The 23,862-nt window shown below is 36.1% G+C and overlaps 1 pseudogene; it reads right to left on the bottom strand.

Annotated features, from left to right (window-relative positions):
* Positions 1-1,255: 1,255 nt before the first annotated feature.
* LOC18095436 (probable LRR receptor-like serine/threonine-protein kinase At1g53430) lies at positions 1,256-13,677 on the bottom strand (annotated as a pseudogene).
* Between the last annotated feature and the right edge of the window lie 10,185 nt (positions 13,678-23,862).

Here is a 23,862-nt window from a genome sequence, read left to right as displayed (position 1 = left end):
TTCAATATTTTTTTGCTAAAAATTAATTTTTTTATTTTTCGAATTGTTTTGATGTGCTGATCTTAAAAATAATTTTTTTTTTTAAAAAATATCATTTTAATATATTTATAAGTGTAAAGCACTTTGAATCACAACTGTAACCACAATTCCAAACAGAATAACTAAGCAGTAGATGCAACCGCTTCAAATGCATCAGGTGTGGACAAATGTCTGTTTGAAAAATCCCTCAATAAATGATCAGTCTGTCCGCAACTAAATAGACTTACGTCTGCCTATAACAAACCATGCTATAATGCCTAGATCCACAAGACTAACACAAAGGCCTCCCATATGAACCTTATGGTGTTGACTGAATAGCATCCTGACTCCACTCATACTATGTCTTTCGGCAGCAACACGGATGGGCTGGCTTTTGAACCGCATTATGCATGGCTGACTTGAACTTGAAGTGACTTTACCCCTTTCTGACAGGAGCTCAACCCTCACCCCAAGAAATGAAGGAGAACAAAGTGTAAAATCCCACTTCAATTGGGTTTTGGAAAAATAAACTACCTAGGAACCCAGAATCTGTAGAAACATAACGATGGCTTGTTAAAGTTTCCAATGATATAGACAATGTCTTTTGATTTCAAGAAGCTTTTATTTGGTTTAACATTCAATGATAAGAAAGACAATGAATGTATTGCAATATTCAAGATTTATAATTTCCAAAATGCTGAAAAAAAGGATAAAGAAGTAATACCTCAAATACGCCAAGTTTCTGATTTTACAGACTCGAGTAGCACTAAGGAAACTGTGAGCTGCAGCTTGTGATCATGAGGCCCCGACTTGCCTCCCAGCTTCTACGTTGTCTTTAGCAACCAGGCTAGAAAGATCACCCATGCCAGAGAAAGGCATTAGGGGCGCGAAAGCTACTGGAGTAGTCTTAATGAAATCGAAATTCAGGGTTTCTGTTGTCTGAACAGGCTTCTCAACCAGGTTTCTCATCACTATACCCCCAAATACAAATCCTGATGCTAGCAAACGTAAAAGCATAAGAAAGGCATAGCTTGACCAGAAGAATTCACGGCCAAACCTAATTGCTATATTTCCCATCGATTGCCGTGCTTTCTTCTAGAAATACCCCACCTTCTCAATATGTAATGGAAGACAAGTTTTTGTTCAAATGCTCTTTAGGATCATGAAAAAGTGCTTCTATACAAAAAGCAATCTGCAGATTTGGAAAAATGGTGACATACACTGCTGACAATGCCAATTCGAAAGACCAAGCTCTCCAATGTTTTTTATTTCTTAACAAAAGAATCAACATATACCAGAACAAATCATTTAAATGTATTTCTTGATTACTCAGCAATCCTATTTGCAAACTCAGAATACTACCAGACCAAAAGAAAAGGAGGGACTATTTCATCAATTTCCGTTGATCAATCTAAGTTGACGTCGTAAAGATCCTTAAGAAGCTTGGTCGATGAGGAATCTATGATCTCATCCTTACTTTCGATAGAAAATTCAGAATCGATCCACGGTCCATCCATTGATATGCTCTTCTGTATCTGACTGCTTTCAGATCCATTTGAGACGTGTGTTTGGCTATCATGTGAGAGAAGCTCAAAGGCTTTGAACCTTGCATCCGGGTTCATGGTACTGCGCTTGACTATCGGAGCTTGGACTGGAATTTGTCCCTCAAGCATCTTCACTGCAGAAGACATTGATGGCCTCAAAGTGGGAGATGGGTTGGTGCACAAGAGAGCCAAGTTAAGCATCCTCAATGCCTCTGTTTTTGAGTAGTTTGAACCAAGGCTTGGATCCACAAGCTCTAGAAGGTTTCCTTGCTCTTGCAGGACATAGGCCTACAATTATCAGTAACATGCATTTTCCATCAGTCTACAATCATGCTCATTGGTGGTCAGTGTAAATGTAAATTGTGTAGACAGAATTCTGAAAGGAAATGATATAAGTTACCCAATCAAGAAGATAAACAAACTCCTCCTTCGGCCTGTAATTCGTGTTGCTCTTCCCACTGACAATTTCTAAAACAACAACCCCAAAGCTGTAAACATCTGCTTTATCTGTCAAGTAACCCCTCATAGCATATTCTGGAGCCATATAACCTCTGAAGAGAAATTAGAAAGAACCAGAAGAGTAAGTATTGGCCATGAGCTAGTGGAATAAATTTATATGTTCTCATGTCCAAGGCGATAATCATTTGTGCTGCTGTTATGAGATGCCATCAAATAATATGTCTGCGTTTCACAATATTTCCATTTGATATCCATATTGTTCAAAGTATCATTACCAAAAAAAATAAAAATTTATTTATCCCTTTACCACAAGCAAGGAAATTAAATTGAAAGAACAAGGGGGAGAAAGAACTCACATTGTCCCAGCAATCCGCGTGCTAATATGAGTGTTTTCTTCTTCGTCAAGTTTAGCTAAACCAAAGTCAGATATCTTGGCATTTAGATCCTTATCAAGCAGCACATTAGTTGCCTTTATGTCTCTGTGTACAATCTTCAGCCTTGACTCTTCATGAAGATAAGCTAATCCCTTTGCAATACCTAACAATATTTTCTTTCTTGTTTGCCAGTCCAGTTTAATCTGGTGTTCATCACGGCCTGATAGAGATGAGACAGAGGAACAGGAAAGCAATTTAATCTCATTCTCATTCTATAGAGTATAGACTATATATAAGCTGATACATTAAGGAGTTGGTCAAGCATTTACCAAAAAGAGCCCGAGCAAGGCTATTGTTTTCCAAGTATTCATATACTAACAACAACTGATTTCCTTCAATACAACAACCATACAGCTTCACGAGATGGGGATGCTGCAAGGCAGATATCATGCCTATCTCATTCACAAATTCACGATTTCCTTGTTTCGATTTGGCCGATAACTGCTTTACAGCAATTACAGAACCATCTGACAACATACCCTGAAATAAAATAGACTGAGATTTCAGAATGTTTTAAAAGATATTCCTTCCCTTTTATCACAGGCTTTTGCATGTGTGATAGATTTTATACAAGAAGGCGCCATACAGTAGAACACTTTGTCAGCACATAACCTAACTAAATAGTAAACTGGAAATTCATAAATACCTTGTAAACTGGACCAAATCCTCCTTCTCCTATCTTATTTGCAGGGTCAAAATTATTGGTCGCATGTTTAATTTGCCTTAGGCTTAAATAACCAGTTTGGAGATCTAGAGCACGGAGTTCTGTGATGAGCAGGATCTCAAAATCAGCATCGATCACAAGGATAATCACAAGTTTACAGCATGCACACAATCAAATAAGACACATACTTCTTGTGCCATTAATCTTACCTTTATCTTCAAGGTCCTTCCCTCCCAAGTAACCTTTCTTCCGGAGGACCAGCAAAACCAATGCCGCAAGCACACATGGAGCAGCTACAATGCCAATAATAGCTCCAACTGATAATCCGCCACCATTATCCACCTTAAAGTCTACAATGAGAGAAATAAATTAAATATAAAGACCGTTGATGGAAACAAAAAATCCTCTTGATTTCGTCAAGACTTACTTGGAGTCACTGTAATGGCAGATATGAGAGGTCCATAGACACCCCTTTCAGGAACAGCAGTAGTACCTTTGCCTGACCAGTATAAGTGTATCTCCAGTGTGCTACCATTAACAATTATACCATCAAATACCTTAGGGATGCCAATACCAACACCTCCAGCCTCCTCCATAATATTGAAATTTGCCTGAACTACCTTCCCCTGCATGAAGAAGTTTCGAGCATGACTTTTGCAGGTTTTAAAGAGTGTTACCACCCTTTTCTAGGGAAACTTGAAAAGGATCCATAACGCATGGTAGGTCTCATGAGGTTATTTAGAAATACAATCATAGATAAAAATAAAAATCCTAAGTAAATGCGCTAATTTGAAAATCATTTTACTCACTTGAATTGATATATCAAATATCCGCCTCCCAAGGCTGCTAAAAGTCTGATTATTGGAATACATAATTTCAGCAAAGTGGAGCTGCACTTTGTAACTGCCCGCCAGCATGCACAGGCCATAGTACTTGAGTGATTGAGGGGCAAGTCGAGCAGTTTGGTAAAAACCTTCACCGGTCACATTCAGACCATAAGAATTTGTTGCTTTGTAAGCGCCGTCATTAGTGCCAATATAAGTCCCTGTACTGCTATAACCCCATCTTTCTGATATAGATGCAAAATCAGCTGCCCCCCCTGGAGTTGTGTCGTCTTCATATTCATTATCACCGACAGTCTCACTGCTCCCTCCACAGTTTATGAACAAGGAATGGTCTGTAGAACGAAGTATTAATATCATAAGCTGCCTTCCCTAGGACAACAAGCACTGTATTTATGTAATTACACCTTCATCAAACACCAGAGTACTGTTTTTACACACTTACATTGAGGTTTTCTTGTGCAAACAAGGTCCTTGTTCAAGCACCAAGAAATCCTGTAGAGAAGAATGAGGGTTGTCGATAAGTCAAATTTCTAGATATCTTAAAAGGCATCTTAGTGAAGGAGGAACTTACTTGTTGCTCCCAGTTGACACATGACTAGCAACTAAGTTCCTATATAATTTCAAATAGAAGTTAGCAATCAACTTGAGACAAAGGAGAAGAAACAAGTAACGGGAAAAAATAATGCCTACACTGGTAGCTGTTGACAACTTTGCTCAGCTGATCCAGTAAAATTGTTGTAAGATAAATCCCTGAAATAAAATTTCATGGCAGGGGTAATATAGTTGTTGATTGAGGAGAACAAAGATTGGTGTATTTCATGTATAAAGAATGTTGTGTGGTCCCGCACCATGTGATGGGGGGACCACCACATTAATTAAGGAGGCAGCTGGCTGCCTCTTTGGTTCAAATTAAATGGGTCGGTTACTGTAGATGGCAGTAGCAAATTTGAACGAGAGAGCAGAGAAAACCCGAGAGAAAGAAAGAAGAGGAGGCAGCAGAGCAGTCTGTCTTCTTTCTTCGATTTCCAGTTCGTTCACCGTTGGATCGGGCTGAGATTTGGACAGCAGCTTCTAGACACGTTACGCTTCATTCTGAACGGTTGGATTGAAGATTAGTGGTGTGGAAGCTGGTCGTTTTGACAGAAAACGGGGCTGTCAGTGTTGTGAGCTTTTCTCTAACATTACTCTCTTTAATCTTGTTGTAATCCGAGAATAAGTTGTTCTTGATGATATATATGTTGTAGCCCTTAGTTGAATCTGAGGAAGAACTATTGTGAACCCATTATTTGTGATAGTGGAAGTTTTTAGGTGGACTCCGGTCCCGTGGTTTTTCCCGCATCGGGTTTTCCACGTAAAAATCTTGGCGTTGATTTGTGTGATTGTTGCATTATATTTGTTCATTGTTTGATTCTATTTTTACTGCACAAAGAGGGAAAAAGGATTGGGACTTGTGAATTGTGAATTGTATTCCGCTGAATTGATCCGGTTAGTTGTCCCTAGTTTTCCCAACAAAGTGGTATCAGAGCATTTGGTTGTGTAGATTGAATTCTTGTGCAGTTAAAATGGAAAAGGAAGATTCGGGCATGATAAAGCTCACTTCCTCAAATTATTTTCTATGGAAAACAATGATGGAGGATCACTTATATTGCAATGATTTGGCTTTACCGATTGAATGTAAAGGAATAAAGCCTGATGATATGGATGATGCAAAATGGAATGGACTTAATAGAAAGGCTACCGATAATGTTAGAAAATGAGTATCTTCTAAGTCCATTAATCACATTTCTCAAGAACATGACTGCTATACAGTTTGGAAGATGTTGGAAGAAACATTTGCCAAGGAGAATGCACAAAACAAGGTTTTTGTAATTAGAGACCTTGTAAATTTGAAGTATAGAGATGGTGAAGATGCTTCAATGCATATAAATGTTTTCCAAGGGTTCTTGAATCAGCTGTCATTGATGAACCTTGAGTTAGCCGATGAAATGCAAGCATTAATCCTATTGAGTTCATTGCCGGATAGTTGGGAGACTTTGGTGGTGTCACTTAGCAATTCTACTCCGAATGGAAAGATCACTTTGAAAACAGTGAAGGATTGCATCCTCAATGAAGAGAAGAGGAGGAAAGGGACAAGCACTTCCGAGTCTCATGCACTTGTTACAGAAAGTCGAGGGAGAAGTCAAAGCAGGTTCTCTCACGGCAAGCAAGATGGAGAATCCAGCAATAGAAAAGGCAAATGGAAGCCAAGAGGAAGATCTCAGTCAAGGAAGGGTTTTAAGTGCTACTATTGTGACAAGCCTGGGCATATGCAAAAAGATTGCAGAAAGTATAAAAGAGATAAAAAGGGTAGAGATGAAGACAAGAATGAAGAGAATGGTACAGCTGCAGTTGTATCTGATGGTGATGTTGTCATTGTGTGTGATGATGGTTGTGTTAATCTTGCATGTCAAGATACCACTTGGGTTGCAGATTCAGCAGCTTCTTACCATGTTACACCCCGACGTGATTTTTACACATCCTACACAGCTGGTGACTTTGGTCAAGTTAGGATGGGAAATCAAGGGATGGCTAGTGTTGTGGGCATTGGAGACATTTGGTTGGAAACCAATACTGGGTGCAAGTTGCTACTCAAAGATGTTAGGCATGTGCCTGATATGCGCCTACATTTAATCTCTACAGGTACTCTTGATGAAGAAGGCTATCACAGTTACTTTGGAGATGGTAAATGGAAGCTCTCCAGAAATTCCTTGATTGTTGCTAAAGGGAAGAAGATGGGTCTCTACATGTCACAAGCCAAGGTGATCAAAGGGGAGGTGAATGCAATTGAAGATTGCTCTACTGATCTATGGCATAAGCGGCTTGGACATTTGAGTGAGAAAGGCCTTGGCATCCTTGCCAAGAAGAACTACCTTCCTTTAAAAGGTATGAACCTGAACACATGTACTCATTGTTTAGTTGGTAAACAACATAGAGTTGCATTTCAAAGATCACCTTCACATAGAAGGTCACATGTTCTTGATTTAGTTCATACTGATGTTTGCTCTATGATTGATAAGTCTCTTGGAGGTGCATTGTACTTTGTTAGTTTTATTGATGATCACTCCAGGAAGATTTGGGCCACTTGTTTGAAATCCAAAGATCAGGTGCTTGATGTTTTCAAGGATTTCCATGTCAGAGTTGAAAGAGAAACTGGCAGAAAGCTTAAATGTGTTCGAGCAGACAATGGTGGTGAATACAGAGGTCCTTTTGAGAAGTACTGCAGGGAACAGGGTATCAAGTTGGAGAAGACAGTTCCTAAGACTCCACAGCAGAATGGAGTGGCTAAGAGAATGAACAGAACCATTGTTGAAAGAATTAGATGTATGCTCTCTCATGCAAAGCTGCCTAAGTCCTTTTGGGGTGAGGCAATGAAAACTGCAGTTGCCATGATCAACCTTTCTCCATCAGTTCCTCTTGAGTTTGATGTTCCAGACAGAGTTTGGAAAGGAAAGGATGTTTCCTATGCACACTTGAGAGTGTTTGGATGCAGAGCATTTGTACATGTTCCAAGGGATGAAAGGTCCAAGCTTGACAGCAAGACAAAGCAGTGTATTTTCTTGGGCTCTGAAGATGATGAGTTTGGCTATAGGTTGTGGGATCCAAAGGAGAAGAAAATTGTGAGAAGCAGAGATGTTATCTTCTTTGAAGATCAAACCATTGAAGACTTTGAACTGAAGGAGAAAACAGAGTTTACTACTTTTATTCCATCTAATTCAAATCCAAGACCTACTCCACAGTTACCTTTGATGCTTGCTAATCATGGGGGAGATTTGCAAAATGATGATAATGGTGGTTTTCTTATTGAGCCATTAGTTGGTGATCATGAATCAACTAATGATGATATTGATGTTATTCCTGAACAGGTTATGCAGGAAGCTCCAGATGAGCCACAATTGAGGAGGTCAACCAGACCTCGCCAACCTTCCACCAAATATTCTCCTCATGAGTATGTGCTAGTTACTGATGGGGGAGAGCCAGAATGCTTTGATGAAGCCATGTCACATGAGAAGAAAAGTGAGTGGTTGCAAGCAATGCAAGAAGAGATGAAATCCTTGCATGAAAACCATACTTTTGAGTTAGTGAAGCTTCCTAAAGGTAAGAGAGCACTCAAGAACAAATGGGTGTTCAGGTTGAAAATTGATGAACATTGCTCACAACCAAGGTACAAGGCAAGATTGGTTGTGAAATGCTTCGGTTAGAAGAAGGGTATTGATTTTGAAGAAATCTTTTCACCAGTGGTCAAGATGTCTTCAATCCGAGTTGTGCTTGGTCTAGCTGCTAGTTTGAATCTTGAAGTTGAGCAACTTGATGTAAAAACTGCCTTTCTCCATGGTGATTTAGATGAAGAGATCTACATGGAACAACCTGAAGGGTTTGAAGCAAAAGGTAAAGAGCAGTTAGTTTGCAAGTTGAAAAAGAGTCTATATGGGTTAAAGCAAGCTCCAAGACAATGGTATAAGAAGTTTGATTCTTTCATGGTGGATCATGGTTATGACAGGACCACTTCTGATCATTGTGTATTTATTAAAAGGTTTCCAGATGGAAACTTTATTATTCTCTTGTTGTATGTGGATGATATGTTGATTGTTGGCCATGATGCTAAGAAGATTCAGATGTTGAAGGAACAGTTAAGCAAGTCTTTTGCAATAAAAGACTTAAGACCAGCAAAACAGATTCTTGGCATGAAGATCACACGTGACAGGAAGAAGGAGAAACTTTGGTTATCTCAGGAGAGATATGTTCAAAAGGTACTTGAGAGATTCAACATGAGCAACTCCAAATCGGTTTGTTCTCCACTTGCAAGCCACTTTAAACTAAGTTCTAAGCAGTGTCCTTCAAGTGATGAAGAAAGAGATGAGATGAAAAAGGTTCCTTATGCATCCGCAGTTGGTAGCTTGATGTATGTCATGGTTTGCACAAGGCCGGATATAGCTCATGCAGTTGGTGTGGTTAGTCGGTTCCTCTCCAATCCTGGTAAAGAACACTGGTCAGCAGTGAAATGGATACTCAGGTATCTCAAAGGTACTTCTAGTTTCAGCTTATGTTTTGGTAATGATAAACCTGTGTTGGATGGATACACAGATGCAGATATGGCTGGTGATGTTGATTCTAGAAAGTCCACATCAGGATACTTGATGAAGTTTGCAGGGGGAGCTGTCTCATGGCAATCAAGGCTGCATAAATGTGTTGCATTATCCACTACAGAGGCTGAATATATTGCTCCTACTGAAGGGGGCAAAGAGTTGTTATGGATGAAGAAGTTCCTACATGAACTTGGCCTAGTTCAAGAGAACTTTGTGTTGCACTGTGATAGTCAAAGTGCAATCCATCTCAGTAAGCATCCTACTTTTCACTCTCGATCAAAGCACATTGAGGTTAGATATCAATGGATTCGAGATGCTATGGAGATGAAGTCATTTGTTGTTGAGAAGATCCATACCGATAACAACGTGTCAGACATGATGACCAAACCTCTACCGAGAGAGAAGTTTGAGTTTTGCAGAAGGGAGGCAGGCTTGTCAGAGCCTCCTAAATTGAAGCTTACATGTTGATCGCCAGTATGACGAATTCCTCCCATGGTGCGTGAGGGGGAGATTTGTTGTGTGGTCCCGCACCATGTGATGGGGGGACCACCACATTAATTAAGGAGGCAGCTGGCTGCCTCTTTGGTTCAAATTAAATGGGTCGGTTACTGTAGATGGCAGTAGCAAATTTGAACGAGAGAGCAGAGAAAAACCGAGAGAAAGAAAGAAGAGGAGGCAGCAGAGCAGTCTGTCTTTTGTCTTCGATTTCCAGTTCGTTCACCGTTGGATCGGGCTGAGATTTGGACAGCAGCTTCTAGACACGTTACTCTTCATTCTGAACGGTTAGATTGAAGATTGGTGGTGTGGAAGCTGGTAGTTTTGACAGAAAACGGGGCTGTCAGTGTTGTGAGCTTTTCTCTAACATTACTCTCTTTAATCTTGTTGTAATCCGAGAATAAGTTGTTCTTGATGATATATATGTTGTAGCCCTTAGTTGAATCTGAGGAAGAACTATTGTGAACCCATTATTTGTGATAGTGGAAGTTTTTAGGTGGACTCCGGTCCCGTGGTTTTTCCCGCATCGGGTTTTCCACGTAAAAATCTTGGCGTTGATTTGTGTGATTGTTGCATTATATTTGTTCATTGTTTGATTCTGTTTTTACTGCACAAAGAGGGAAAAATGATTGGGACTTGTGAATTGTGAATTGTATTCCGCTGAATTGATCCGGTTAGTTGTCCCTAGTTTTCCCAACAAAGAATTATGTATAACTTCACAATAGACTCACAAGTCTTTCCTGCTTCCCAGTATCCAAGCAGGCACTTCTCCAGTTAGTGAGTTGTTATTCAGAAACCTACACGTTAATAAACAGGTAATGAACCAGCAAGCTGTCAATATGAGAAATATATTAGAAACGATGATCCTGTGCTTTCAGAAAGCATGCGTTTATGGACTTACATGAACTTTATATTTTTTTTCAAACTCTCTAATGGGCCAGGAATCTGGCCTGTCAACTTGTTAAAGCTCAGATCTCTGCAATGAAATATGTAAAAATTAATGAAAGCACGTGAAAAAAGCACTAGATAAAATTAACTCTGGGCAATATAAACACACTGCAATCTAATTCACGGAATGTCGGGCCAGTCCATGTTGTCAGATTAGTAATATTCAAGGTCCTATTACATCCTCTGCAGCATGGCTTTTATGAAAAACATGAGCCCCCACCATCATGATTTTGAATCATGCAGACTATATGCAGGTCTAGCTCATGCTCACAGAGAACATATGTTAAGATGTCTTCCACATATCTTATTACATTGTTATAATGTAGAACATCACCAATAGCATCTCATATGACAAATCAAGATTGGTTTGAAAACATCTCATATGAGAATCTAAAATAAGGAAAAATGAAATGCAAAACTGTCGGTTTTAAAAGAGGAAAAGGCTGGAGCTTCATGGTTAGGAAAGATCCTTGTTCAACCAAGATAAATAAGGAATCAACTTATTGCTATACCTTTACTGATTCACTTTGCTTTATCTTACTTTAAATGAAACCAAACGATAGAGTAAAGTGATGTCAATCACTTTACACATCTTGTCATTTTGAATCAGAGTAACATAATATGACGCCCATGAAATTAAGCGTTATCTTGAAGGTAGCAGTTAGAGAAACTTACAGAGTATCTAGGTCTGCCATATTTCCAAGGTATTCTTGGATTGAACCAGTCAATGAGCAATTTCTCAGAATCTTGAGTAAAAAATAATATGTAATCAATTACTGATGTAATATTGCTGTAACAATATATTTGATCAGTCTCATTCAACTCACAGTTTTTCCATTTTTGTCATATCTTTCAGATCAGGGAAAGTTGAACTGGATCCTTTCAAATCCGATATTCTCCTGAAAAATCAAGACAACAGAAAAAATCAGTTTTCTCAAATATAGACTTACCGAAAAGCAACGAGGCAAAATTCTTTGAACTGAATGTGAATCTACAAGATAGGGAACTTAAGCTCACAAAGTTGTTAATTTTTTTAACAGTGAAATGGTAGAGGGAATAGGACCCTCCATGGATGTTCCTTGCAAATCCCTGCAAGAGAAATATACCACTGTTAGGAATGCAAGAGGGAAAGGAAAATGGAATTCCATTCAGCTTGTGCTCGAGGACACATTAGCAGATAAATGGAACAAAGTAAATACTCACAATGTCGTAATGTTGGTCCAGTTCCCAATAAAGTCGGTATCTTCCCTGACAGTTCACTTCCATCTATCCTACTGCAGGAGCATATGAAACACATGAATATTTAAGCTCAGCATAGTAATTACTATAAATAAATAAAAAATTGTGACCCGCATCATCACTTACAACTCATTTAAATTCTTTAAATTGCCAAATGTGTCTGGTATTGTTCCTGTAAAATTGTTTGCGGAAAGAAGACTGCAGGGGTAAATAATACAAAGTTACAAATAATTTTTTCTAAGTGAGCATCAAATACTGGTACCATACCTAAAAAGACTTAGATTGAATATCATGAAGTAGATACATAAATAAACTCAGATAGAAGATGAAGGCATCTGTCTTACAGTCTTCTTAAGCTTGTCAAATTTCCAAGGTCTGGAGGAAGAGGCCCTCCTAGCAGATTATCTTCCAGGACCCTGCAAGATCCAATTCAAGATTTAACGTCCTAGCTTAGCGTTTCATTTAAGAAGTTCGCTTTGTGACTTACAGCTCCTCCAGTGTGGTAATGTTGCCTATTTCCGGGGGAATCGGGCCGGTGAGACGGTTAACGATGAGAGACCTAAGACATGGAAGAGAATTGGGAAACACGTTAACATGTTCATGAATTTCCATATCGGGATATGAAAACCCGTTCACATATACAGCATGCACAAAAAGACTTACAAAATCTGAAGGTTAGGGAGCTGAGCAAGTCTTGGAGGGATTGTTCCATTAATGTAGTTGCGAGTCAGATCACTGTCCAATGAAAAATGCTTCATCTTAGTCATTCTATAATTCCTCTTGTTTACAAGTCACTGTTTCTCTTAGCCACTCAGACAAAGACCTTTTCCCATTTGAATCATCATAAAAACTTTCATTTGTTCTGATAAATAAATTAAAATCCTCTGTGAAGCACATGGTGTGCCAGGAAATGTGAAGAAAAGAAACCCAAATATATTGCAATTGATCTCTGTTCAATAATGATATTAATAAACTTGATTAAGAATCGTAGAAAATGCACTCATCACTTACATTTCAAGCAGATGAGGAAGGTCTCCTAGTTCCTCTGGGAGAACTCCATTCAAATTAAAACCTTTCACGCTTCTGTCAAAAACAAAATATAAGAACTAGTTAGTAAATAAAACGAAAAGAAAATGAAACCATACAAGACTCTGCTCTCCATTAATTTTTTTTTTTTTTTTTTTTGACGAACATCAATATATCAATTGTTTCCTTGGAAACATGCTACCATGAACACATTTGTGCTTGTGTTTTTATTATTAAAAGAGTAGCATAAATTGATATTTAAAAATAGGCGCCATCACTATGACCTCATTAAAAAAAATAGAAAAAGTTATCGGATATTCCAAGAGCTGTATTCTACTCTTTCACAAAACATAAAATTTATTATGAAAATAATATATAAATATCATGGCTTTTGCAAGGGGAAGAATTACGATTCTTGAATATTTCCTATACAGAAAACATACATACATGCTAGTGACATGACAGACGGAGCCATTCTCAAATGTACAGTTGCATGTAACAATGCTTTCAGTTTTGCTGTCGATGGTCTGGTTCCACTGTGCACTACCGCAAGAAGTTCGATTGATGGTGGCCCAGTTGCTGATGTTCAACTTGTTGGATATGTTTTGAAGAGTTTGCACTGTTACATACAATTCAGGAACTTCAATCATCCATAAAAGCAATAATAATATTAATATTATTTATCCATAAAATAATGTATGTATGAAGGCCTTGCTAAAACACAGTTAGAAAAATAATATATGATGATGATGATCAAAGATTTGATTTTGGGAGATTCAGCATTTGATAATGATCAATGTCTACAAAAGATAAAAAGCTAAAATTTATCATGAAATAAATTTAAAAAAAAGAAGAAAATTTACTTTTTGGCAACAAAGGGTGAAAGACATTATTCTTATTCAATAAGTCCTGGCTAAAGCGTTGCAAGAGAAGGATGTGAAGCTAGAGGATATGGAGGAGGATCGATTTTGTATTGCTGATAACATTATCAATAATGATATATATGAAGATTTGGTAGCTATAATGTGGGAAAAGTTAGAAAATGTTTATTGTAATGGATCAGAGGGAGAGGGATCAAGAAAGAGTGGAGTCGCTTCCAAGGATGAGAGGAATAACCTCAAAGCTTTGTAAGCTTGGTTACTAAGTTTATTTCTTCATTGTTCATCAACGTTTTGACCATTATAAATAGGTGAAAAGGTGAGTCATTTTAGGGTGAGAGAAACACAAGGAATGAGAAGGGTTTTTTTTTTTTTTTTTTCAAGCATGAAAGTAGGTGTTGATTTGATTTTTTTTTAAGAGAATAAAAATGAAATCTTAAGTACAACAAAACAAATCTTAGAGGTTGAATTGATTTGATTTTTAAAGTTACAATAAAAATTGAGTGAGGAAAAAAAAACAAAAGGTCACTTTTGTCACCCCGACCATCATTGGGATACAAGCGCCACTTATTCGTATAGATAACACAGGGATACTTTAATCACCGCTCTGGAATCACGGTTTTAGCCGCTAAATGGTGTCACACACGCGATCTAAAAGCAACAAACACTTTTCACACATTCTGAATTTTTTTTAGTTTTTTAATTTATCAAATTACCCTACTATCCTCCGATAACATTCAATAACTATCAAATCACCACATCTAAATGGCAAAAGAATTCCTATGTCAAAGACAATTATTTTTAATTTTCAAAGGCAATGAAGTAACTTACTTATCTAAAAATTAAATCAAAGATTAAAAAGCCCATTGATCCAAGTTATTTTTTTTTTGTCTTTCATGGGCAATTAAGTAAAAATATAAAAATACAATTAAACCCCTTCTTTTCTAGTAATAACTAATATACTCATGAAAAAAACTTTCCTATCTCTAAATTGAAGCCCTGTTAGTTTGGGGTAAAATCAATATTTCACTATACATATCCACAGTGAAATGTTAATCTATAATAGCTCACTTAAAATTAGTCTCAACAAGGTATAAATTTATAAAATTAAGCAAATAAGGTTTTCTTTAATAATTATTGACTTTAATACTTATTAATTTATCAGTAAAATATGTAATTCCAATATTATTTTAAAGACTTAAAATACATACAAGACAATTTTTCACGAGAGCAACTAACATAGGTAGCTCAACTAAGTAATAGAATAATTATTGTATTTAGTGCAAGATTGGCGGGTGCACTGATAGTCTGAGACAATCGGTTATTGCAAAGAGGCGAGAACAATATAACATTGGGGCGCTTTTGCTTATTGTATAATTATAAGACTTTTAGACTCTAATATTGATTTGATTTGATTCAAGGTTGGATAGTGGGTCAGATGGATTAATCAAGATTTTTTTTAATTTTTGAAACTAAGATTTTTGAGACTTTTTTATAAAAAAACTAGAAATTATATCATTTTAGTAAAAAATCCATAACTAGAACCTAAGTAGGTGAGTCATCAGGTTAATCCATCAAATATAATGATTCGTTGACCAGGTCAGTCTTATAATTATGGCTTGTTAACAAAATAATTAAAAGAGATGGGGTTGGTTTTATATGAACAACAAAGAAATTATTTTTTTGTTTTTGTTTTTATTTTTATTTTTTTCTTTTAATCAAAGTTTTTTATAGTCCAATTAGAATAAATTAGGCTTGAAATTATGTAAAAAATATAAAATTACAAGATACGGAACTAAAATGTAAAACACAAAAAAACATATAGTTAATCCCACATTAGAGACACCTTCTATTGTGGTTCTAATTTTTTTTTTTTTTATCAATCCTTAAGTTAGAAAAATAAGAGAGAAACTCGAATGAAAAGAAAGAGAAGATAGAAAATGATCAGTTTGGATACTTTTAGGTGATTATATTCACTATTTTGGGTGTCAAAGGGTTCATTCGATGAGAGAATTTGAATTCTTATGAGTTTTGTTTACAAGTATGTCTAAAAAAGAAGATTTGGTTTTGTTTTTATTTTTTGATTCAATTGATTTTTTTAAGTGATTTCAAGGTGATTTGATGGTTTAAAGTGGTTTTTATTATGTGTTTTTAAGTAAAATAGATTGAAAAATGGGTTTTCACCCTCAAAATCCCACCCCTAGAATTACCAGCCACTACAACGGTGGTTGGATTTTAAGTAGTAATAGGCAATATGTTGCCTTGCACTGTTTTTTCTTTTTTAATTGAGACGGGTTGTATATTGTTTGCCCATTTAAAAAAATAAGCACGTTTGGTCCTTTTTTTCTCTCTTTAGGTATTTTTAGTTTTTTAATTTTTTTTTTAATCTCATCCTTTATTATTGTGTTTTTATTTATTTATTAATTAATTTTATCATTCAATAATTAATTAATTTTAACTATGATTTTATATTTTTTTTATCATATAATAAGATAAAAAAAATCTAATTGAACTCAATAGAATCCATGACTTATATCACGAGTTTGATAGGTTAACCTGGATTGTTTCTATTTTTTCCTTTGATTTTTTTTTTGAACTGGTCAAGTCGACAAGATTATATCATGACAACTCCTACACAATTTAAATCAAGAATATTTTTCAAGTTTGATATATTATACAAAGTTTAGTGCAATTTTAAAAAAAAATCATATGGCCTATGTTCAAAAACATTTTGGCCCTAGCAACCTAATATGGTAAGTAACCTACGTAACAAAAGATAAACATGGTTTGAAAAATACTCTAGATGCAAACTTATTAGCACTATTCTCTAGAACAATGTAATAATGTTTTTGCCTCTCCTACCAAAAATATAAAACTAGTTATTGGAGGCATTAAAGTCTTTTCATATGACGCATTAGTCATTAACAATTTGATATGGGCAAGTATATTCTTTTTGCATTTTAAAAGCATGGTGAAAAGACTAAAATTTCAATAAGGTTGTCAAGAGACAATCTGGTAATTTTAAAATTATTTTTTTATTATTATCATATAAGATGAGGGGAAATTTTGTATTTGACCAAATATATATATTACAGTGACACAACCAAAATGTCATTAGAAGTCAAAAAATTAAAACTAGTCTCAAGGGGTTTTTTTTATCTTATCATTAAGGGTTTTTTTTTTTGTTATTATAAAGTCAGCTTATGTTTGATTGAGTCATTTTGTACATAAAGAAAATAATAAGAAAAAAGGTTAGGTCGCGAGTGATACACTCGAAGGTGCGTGAGTGACATCAACACACTTCGGACAACACGTGTGAAGCCTCTCAACGTCTAAAAATACCCTTTTATCTTGTTGTTGGAAGCGTCATTATGCCCTCTTTCTACTGGTGTGGCATTATAGGCGGTAGTGGTTATGTTTTTCACTAGTGAGTCTTTTTTTTTCCTCTCTCTCCTCCCCTGAAGATCATAGCTTGACACTCTTTGTTGTTGTTATTTCAACTTCAGTTCTTATTCTTTTGATTTTTAATTTTTGCTCGTAGCTCTTTTTTAGAAGTTTTATTTGTCTTCAATTTAAGCTTTCAATCTTAATTTACTAAATATTATATTATCCAATTTGGTCCTTATTCTTTTGATTTGTCTTAGACCATTTGTTAAATTAATTTTTCTTTTCAAGTTCACCCTTCAATCAAAAATTTATTTTTATTTTTTATTTTAATTAGGATCCTTAATCTTTGGATTCTTTGGTGCAATTGATTTTTCTTTTTAATTAAACCATTCAATAAAAAATAAAATTTGTTTTGTATTCAATTTTGATCCCCATTGTTTTAATTATAAATTTTAGTTTTAGATCCGTTTGTGTAATTGATATTGTTTTTCCAGGTTGATCCTTCAATATTTAATTAGTTTGGAATTGGGTTTCGTGGTTTTTTCTGGATAGGATGCTTTCGGTCTAATGCCCTAGATAATTATATTTAAAAAGTTAATGTATGTTGACATTGTCTTTCTTTCTTTTTTTTTTTACTTAATTTCTTTTCAGCTTTGTGATTTTTTACGTTTTATTTTTTACTGACTTTTTTTTAATCCTTTTGTATGGTTAAAATTCTTTTTTCATTTTTATTATTCAATATTAATTAATTGGGAATTGAGTTTCATGATTTTTTCAGATAGAGTGTTTTAAGTTAAATTACCCGAGTCATGAGTTTGAAAAGTTAACATGAATTGATTTTTTAAAAAATAGGCTTTATATATAATTTTCTTTATTTTTTTTCTATCACGTTATTCCAATATCATGATTTGAGTTGCGAGTTTGGCAAGATTTTTCAGGTTGACACACCCCTGAGTATCGGGGTTACAGGTTTGTCATGCTAATTCGGGTTGACTAAAACTAATTTGTTTTAGGTTTTTTATCTCATTTTATTCTCATTTTTTTTAAAAAATTCTAGGTTATCGTTATCATTTTTAAAATTTTAATATTATGTCCATATACTATAATTAATTATTTTATTTTTCCTAATTAAAATAAAACCAATATATTTTTTCCAGTTGAGTATATATAATCAAAGTAGCAAAATTTTGTTTCTATTTTAAAACGTGCTGAATATAATGTTTTCTTGAAAAAAAAAAAAAAGGCCCCGCGGTTTAGATGGCTAGTTATCGGTAAAGGCAACATTACGAATACAATTAATATACCAGAAAGGCTCTGAATATAATATTTTCTTGGTAGTTTATTAATCATTATCCAATTGAACATGGACAAACTGATCTTCCCACTTTTTTGCATGGTAAAATAATTTATTTACTCTTGAAAGTGAAAATTGTTAAATTATCCTTTAGGAGTTTTTTAGTTTTTTTTTAATTCGAAATACAGTAAAATAACTAAAAAACTAAATTACTCTTGAAATCACAAAGTTATTAAACTAAGATGAATGGGATTTTTTGTCTTTTCATTATGGTTTTCTTATTATAATCATTAAGTCATCATTGTCCTCCGTGGCGAGAATGCTTGAGGGAAAGATTCCAGTTCAAGCCCCAATAATCAACCGTAGTAGCATGGACCAGGAAGCAAGGTTCAAAGCCTTCGAACCTTTATCACAGGATAGACTCTCTCTCAGAGCAGTAAGGTGCAGAGCAGCAGCATATCAAGGGATGGACCATGGGTAGATTCCTTATATTCCCTCCAAAGTAACGATGAGACTAAGGATCTTTATCCCATCAACGCAGATTGACCGCTGGAAATCAGACGAAAACCCCCTATTTATTTAGGGTGTAATAATATTATGGCTGCTAAGAGAAGAAATCGTTTTGCAGGGCTAGCTATACAAGAAGTTACATAAAAAAGTTATATTCTTCTCGCACAATTAGAAGCCCTTTTAGATATCAAGATTTTGAATTAGCAGTGGTGTAATGCAAGAACAGCAGCCTGTAAAAATCAAATAAAAAATGCCAAACATTAGCACAGAGATTTGCTTTCGCCGCTAATCTTTGCTTGCGAACTTCGTTCTTATACTTCACAATTAATTAACTAACAAAATAAAAAACTCAAACGATTTGGAAGGTAAAATTCCTGATGGATTGTTTTTTTTTTGAAGAATTTAACTGTTTTGTATGTCTTTGATAATAAATTGTCTGGTGAGATAACTCAAAGAGTTGAAACGTTGAACTTGGTGAAGATTGATGTTGCAATGAACCAATCGAATAATATCTCAAGCCTTCCAAGACTTGTCACATAGTGACTTTAGTGGTTCGATACCAGCAAAGTTTAGTTCTTCTTCAAGCTTAGTGCTTCCAAACATGTCTTTTAATGATATCTCTGGTTCCATTCCAACCAACAATGTGTTTAGATTGATGGGTAGCAGTGCTTATGAGGGAAATCCAAAGCTATGTGGAGCACCCATGTTCTGCTTCGTTGTGATATTCGGGTTAGTTTGAAAATACAGTAGATATTGTGATTTAAAATGTTTTTCACGTAAAAAATATATAAAAATAATATTTTTTTATTTTTTAAAAATTATTTTTGATATCAAAACATTAAAGCGATCAAAAAATATATAAAAAAACTAATTTTAAATAAAAAAATTTCAAATTCTAGATAAACACGGTCTGCACTATATTCCCTTACACGTCTATCCACGGGGGTGCAAGAAAGCTTACAATGGTTATGCTACTCTGTTGAGTGCTGGTTGTCTTCATTGTGGCATAAAGAGTGCAGTAGTTTCATGGAAATGTCTTGTAGAATGTTGGCATTTGAAACTAAGGGAACTTGTGGAAATAGTCAGAGAGTGGATTTTGAATACATTTATGACTGGCATATTTTTCGACTCGAGACAACCACAGGATTGTTGACTTCTTGCTGTCAATAATAAGAAAGCTTACAAGGGCTATGCTACTCTGTGGAGTGCTGGTTGTCTTCATTGTGGCATAAAGAGTGCAGTAGTTTCATGGAAATGTCTTGTAGAATGTTGGCATTTGAAACTAAGGGAACTTGCGGAAATAGTCAGAGAGTGGATTTTGAATACATTTATGATTGGCATATTTTTCGACTCGAGACAACGACAGATGCAGGCTCGTTTCATCAAAGACTACCACAGGATTGTTGACTTCTTGCTGTCAATAATGAGAAAGCTGTGTTTGAAAGGGAGGATGGTTCATACGAGGAGCCAATAGGAAGGGGAAGCTTGAGAAGCCTTGGCCAACGTATATTGCTTAAATGCATTTTGTTCCTTTATTAGTTTTCAACTTCAATGTCCAAAACAAACACACTAAGAGCTAAACAAGAAGTTACATCAAAAAGTTATATTCTTCTCGCACAATTAGAAGCCCTTTCAGATATCAAGATTTTGAGTTAGCCGTGGTGCAGTGCAAGAACAGCAGCCTGTAAAAATCAAATAAAAAATGGCAAACATTAGCACAGAGATTTACTTTCGCCGCTAATCTTTGGTTACGAGCTTCGTTCTTATACTTCACAATTAATTAACTAACAAAACAAAATCTCAATACCTTTACAGTTTCCGTGGTTTTTTTTTTAAAAAAACTCTCAAGAGTGAGTAACATGCATTTCTTTCTTAATGAGTATATAGCTTTGTTTATTTACATAAAGTAATTTATTTCACTACCAGAAATTCGCTAAATAGCAACGGATTTACCGACGGAATATTTCTGTCGGTAATTTGAGGTCGAAATTACCGACGGACAATATTTCGTCCGTAATTCAGTCGGTAACTACTGACGGAAATTTTCCGTCGGTAGTTACCGACTGAATTACGGACGGAAAAGTTTCCGTCGGCAAAAAAAAGACGGGTCGCTGATGTGGAGGTTTTGGCGAGTTATTTTTTCAGACGGAATCACCGACGAATTCAAAAAGACAGCCCGTACAGCGACCGCCATTTATATTGCCGACGGAAGCACCGACGGATTTGAAATGGCAGATCCGTACGATGACGTGTCGATTGTTCTGTCAGAATCATCAACGGTTTCACCGACGGAGTGTCCGTTGGTGAAACCATCGGGAAAAGTTAAGATATGTCCGATCTGCCGACCCTCTCCTCTCCCCTTCTTCCTAATCCCAACTCTCCCCATCTGCAAACAACCAGCCCCCCTCCCCCCAAACAAAAATCTCCCTCATATCAGCACAACAAGTTATATTTCTTGAAGTTTTGTGGTCACAGTATCCGTGTTCTGATTTACCGACGGATTTTATCAATTTTTGTAAGTAATTCTATCTTTTTAAATTTTAACATTTAATTAAATGTCAATTTTATTGTTTTTTTTAGTATATGTATTTTGTTAGTAGATGTACATGTTTTATTGTTATTTCTCAAACAAACTTGTAGTATATGAATGTATAATTCTATACCTGTTATGGTTTGTTTTAGATTTTGTAAGATTGTATTTGTTTGTAAATTGTTAAAACTTTATGGAACTACCGAAGTACATGTGCTGTTTTGAAATAATTAATAGCTTGCTTAATGGGCCCGTTTAAAGTTTTATCAATGGTATTGTGGAGTGGTAATTTCTGTAAATTTATATATTTTAATTTGTATGGACGTTGATAAATGATAATGAATATTTAATATTTATGAGAAGTTGTGATTGGTTTGTTGGATAATCTCGAGGTAAAGTAATATTTTTGCAAGTTTATTTACCTAACTTAGTTAATTAATACATGATGTCATCATAATTTTATAGAGGTTCGATATAAATCATGGATGATCGTTCATGGATGTATCGAGATTCACCCCAAGGATTGCGAAGGATGGATTATTGTAATGGGGTTTAGGGTTTTATTAATTTCGCAACATCTATTCCCAGAAATTTTACTGGAGGCGGTATTAGGTGTCCATGCAGGAAGTGTCAAAATAAAAAGTATCTGCATCCAGATGTTGTAATGATGCATCTTCTACACAAAGGGTTTATGGAGAATTACCAGTGTTGGTATGCACATGGAGAAGTATTTGTTAGTGAGAGGAGAATGGAAGAAACGGTGGTTGGGTCTACTTCTAGTGCTAGCAACGTGCATGAAGCGACAAATGACAACCCTAATCCTTATAGAAATATGGTTATGGATGCAATGAGAATGAATTAAGGTAATGTCAGTCAATGTCCAATCATAGAAGAAGAACCTAATGCAGATGCAGCTAGGTTTTTTTGATTTGTTGAAAGATTCTGACGAACCATTATGGGATGGCTGCACGAACCACAGTAAACTATCGGCCGTAGCACATGTGTTCACCATCAAGTCAGATCACGGGTTGAGTGAGGCCGGGTATGACAAGATTGTTGAATAGGCAAGAAGCATTTTACCTGAAGAGAACAGGCTGAAGAGAACTTCTATGCTGCGAAGTCCATGATGAAACCCCTCGGTTTAGGATACTAGAAAATTGACATGTGCCCTAACTTCTGCATGTTATACTACCTTGAAAATGCTGAGATGATCGAGTGCATGACATGCGGGCATTCCCGTTACAAACCTAGAACTGGCAGGGGAAAGACTCTAGTGGCATATAAAAAACTTAGATACTTCCCGATCACACCTAGACTGCAAAGGTTATTCATGTCACCAAGGACTGCTGAGCACATGACATGGCACCAAGCACACCATGCGGTTGATGTAGTGATGGTTCATCCTTCTGATGGCAAAGCGTGGAAACGCTTTAACAGTGTTCATCCTCACTTTTCAGCTGAATCAATGAATGTGCGTCTTGGGTTGTGTACAGACGGATTCAACCCATTAGGGTCATTTGCTGCTCCTTATTCTTGTTGGCCGGTCATACTCACAGTTTATAACTTGCCACCGGGAATGTGTATGAGGCCGGAGTTCATGTTTTTATCTACTGTCATACTCGGTCCAAGCAGCCTAGGACGAAATATAGATGTTTGTCTTCGACCGTTGATTGATGAGTTATCGCAGTTGTGGTCCTCCGGAGCTCTGACTTATGATATATCGAGGAAATAAAATTTTCTTATGAGGACGGCTTTGATGTGGACTATCAATGATTTTCCAGCTTATGGAATGCTTTCTGGTTGGAGCACGCATGGGAAACTCGCATGTCCATACTGCATGGAAAACAACAAGGCATTCACGCTAGCAAACGGAGGTAAAGCTTCTTTTTTTGACTGTCACCGTCGCTTCTTGCCACTTAATCACAGGTACAGAAAGAACAGAAAAGATTTCTTTGTTGGCAGAGTTGAAAAAGATGTTGCATCCCCGCGTCTTTCTGGTGAAGAATTGCATGATGTTGTCTCAGAGTACAGTGACATTGTGTTTGGCCTTCAATCAGGTAAGCAAAAGTTTCCTGGTTTTGGTTTGACCCATAATTGGGTAAAGCGAGGTATCTTTTGGGAGCTTCCTTATTGGAAGACCAATCTGCTCCGCCATAACCTTGACGTCATGCACATCGAAAAGAACATGTTTGAGAACATTTTCAACACCGTCATGGATGTGAAGGGGAAGACAAAGGACAACATCAAGGCTAGATTGGATATAGCTTTATAATGTAACCGTAAAAATATGGAGTTGGTTTATGATGAGTCACGGGTCGCAAAACCAAGAGCAAGCTTCGTGTTAAAGAAAAATGCACAACTGCTAGTCTACAAATGGCTTAAGAGTATGTGTTTTCCGGATGGACATGCATCGAACATATCAAGGCTGGTTAATATAGAGGACTGCAGATTGTGTGGAATGAAGAGTC

The sequence above is a fragment of the Populus trichocarpa genome, chromosome 1 (genome assembly GCF_000002775.5).
Source record: "Populus trichocarpa isolate Nisqually-1 chromosome 1, P.trichocarpa_v4.1, whole genome shotgun sequence".
Taxonomy (NCBI): Eukaryota; Viridiplantae; Streptophyta; class Magnoliopsida; order Malpighiales; family Salicaceae; genus Populus; species Populus trichocarpa.
Note: the sequence above shows the minus strand (reverse complement) of the source record. Positions and strands in the feature narration are given on the sequence as shown.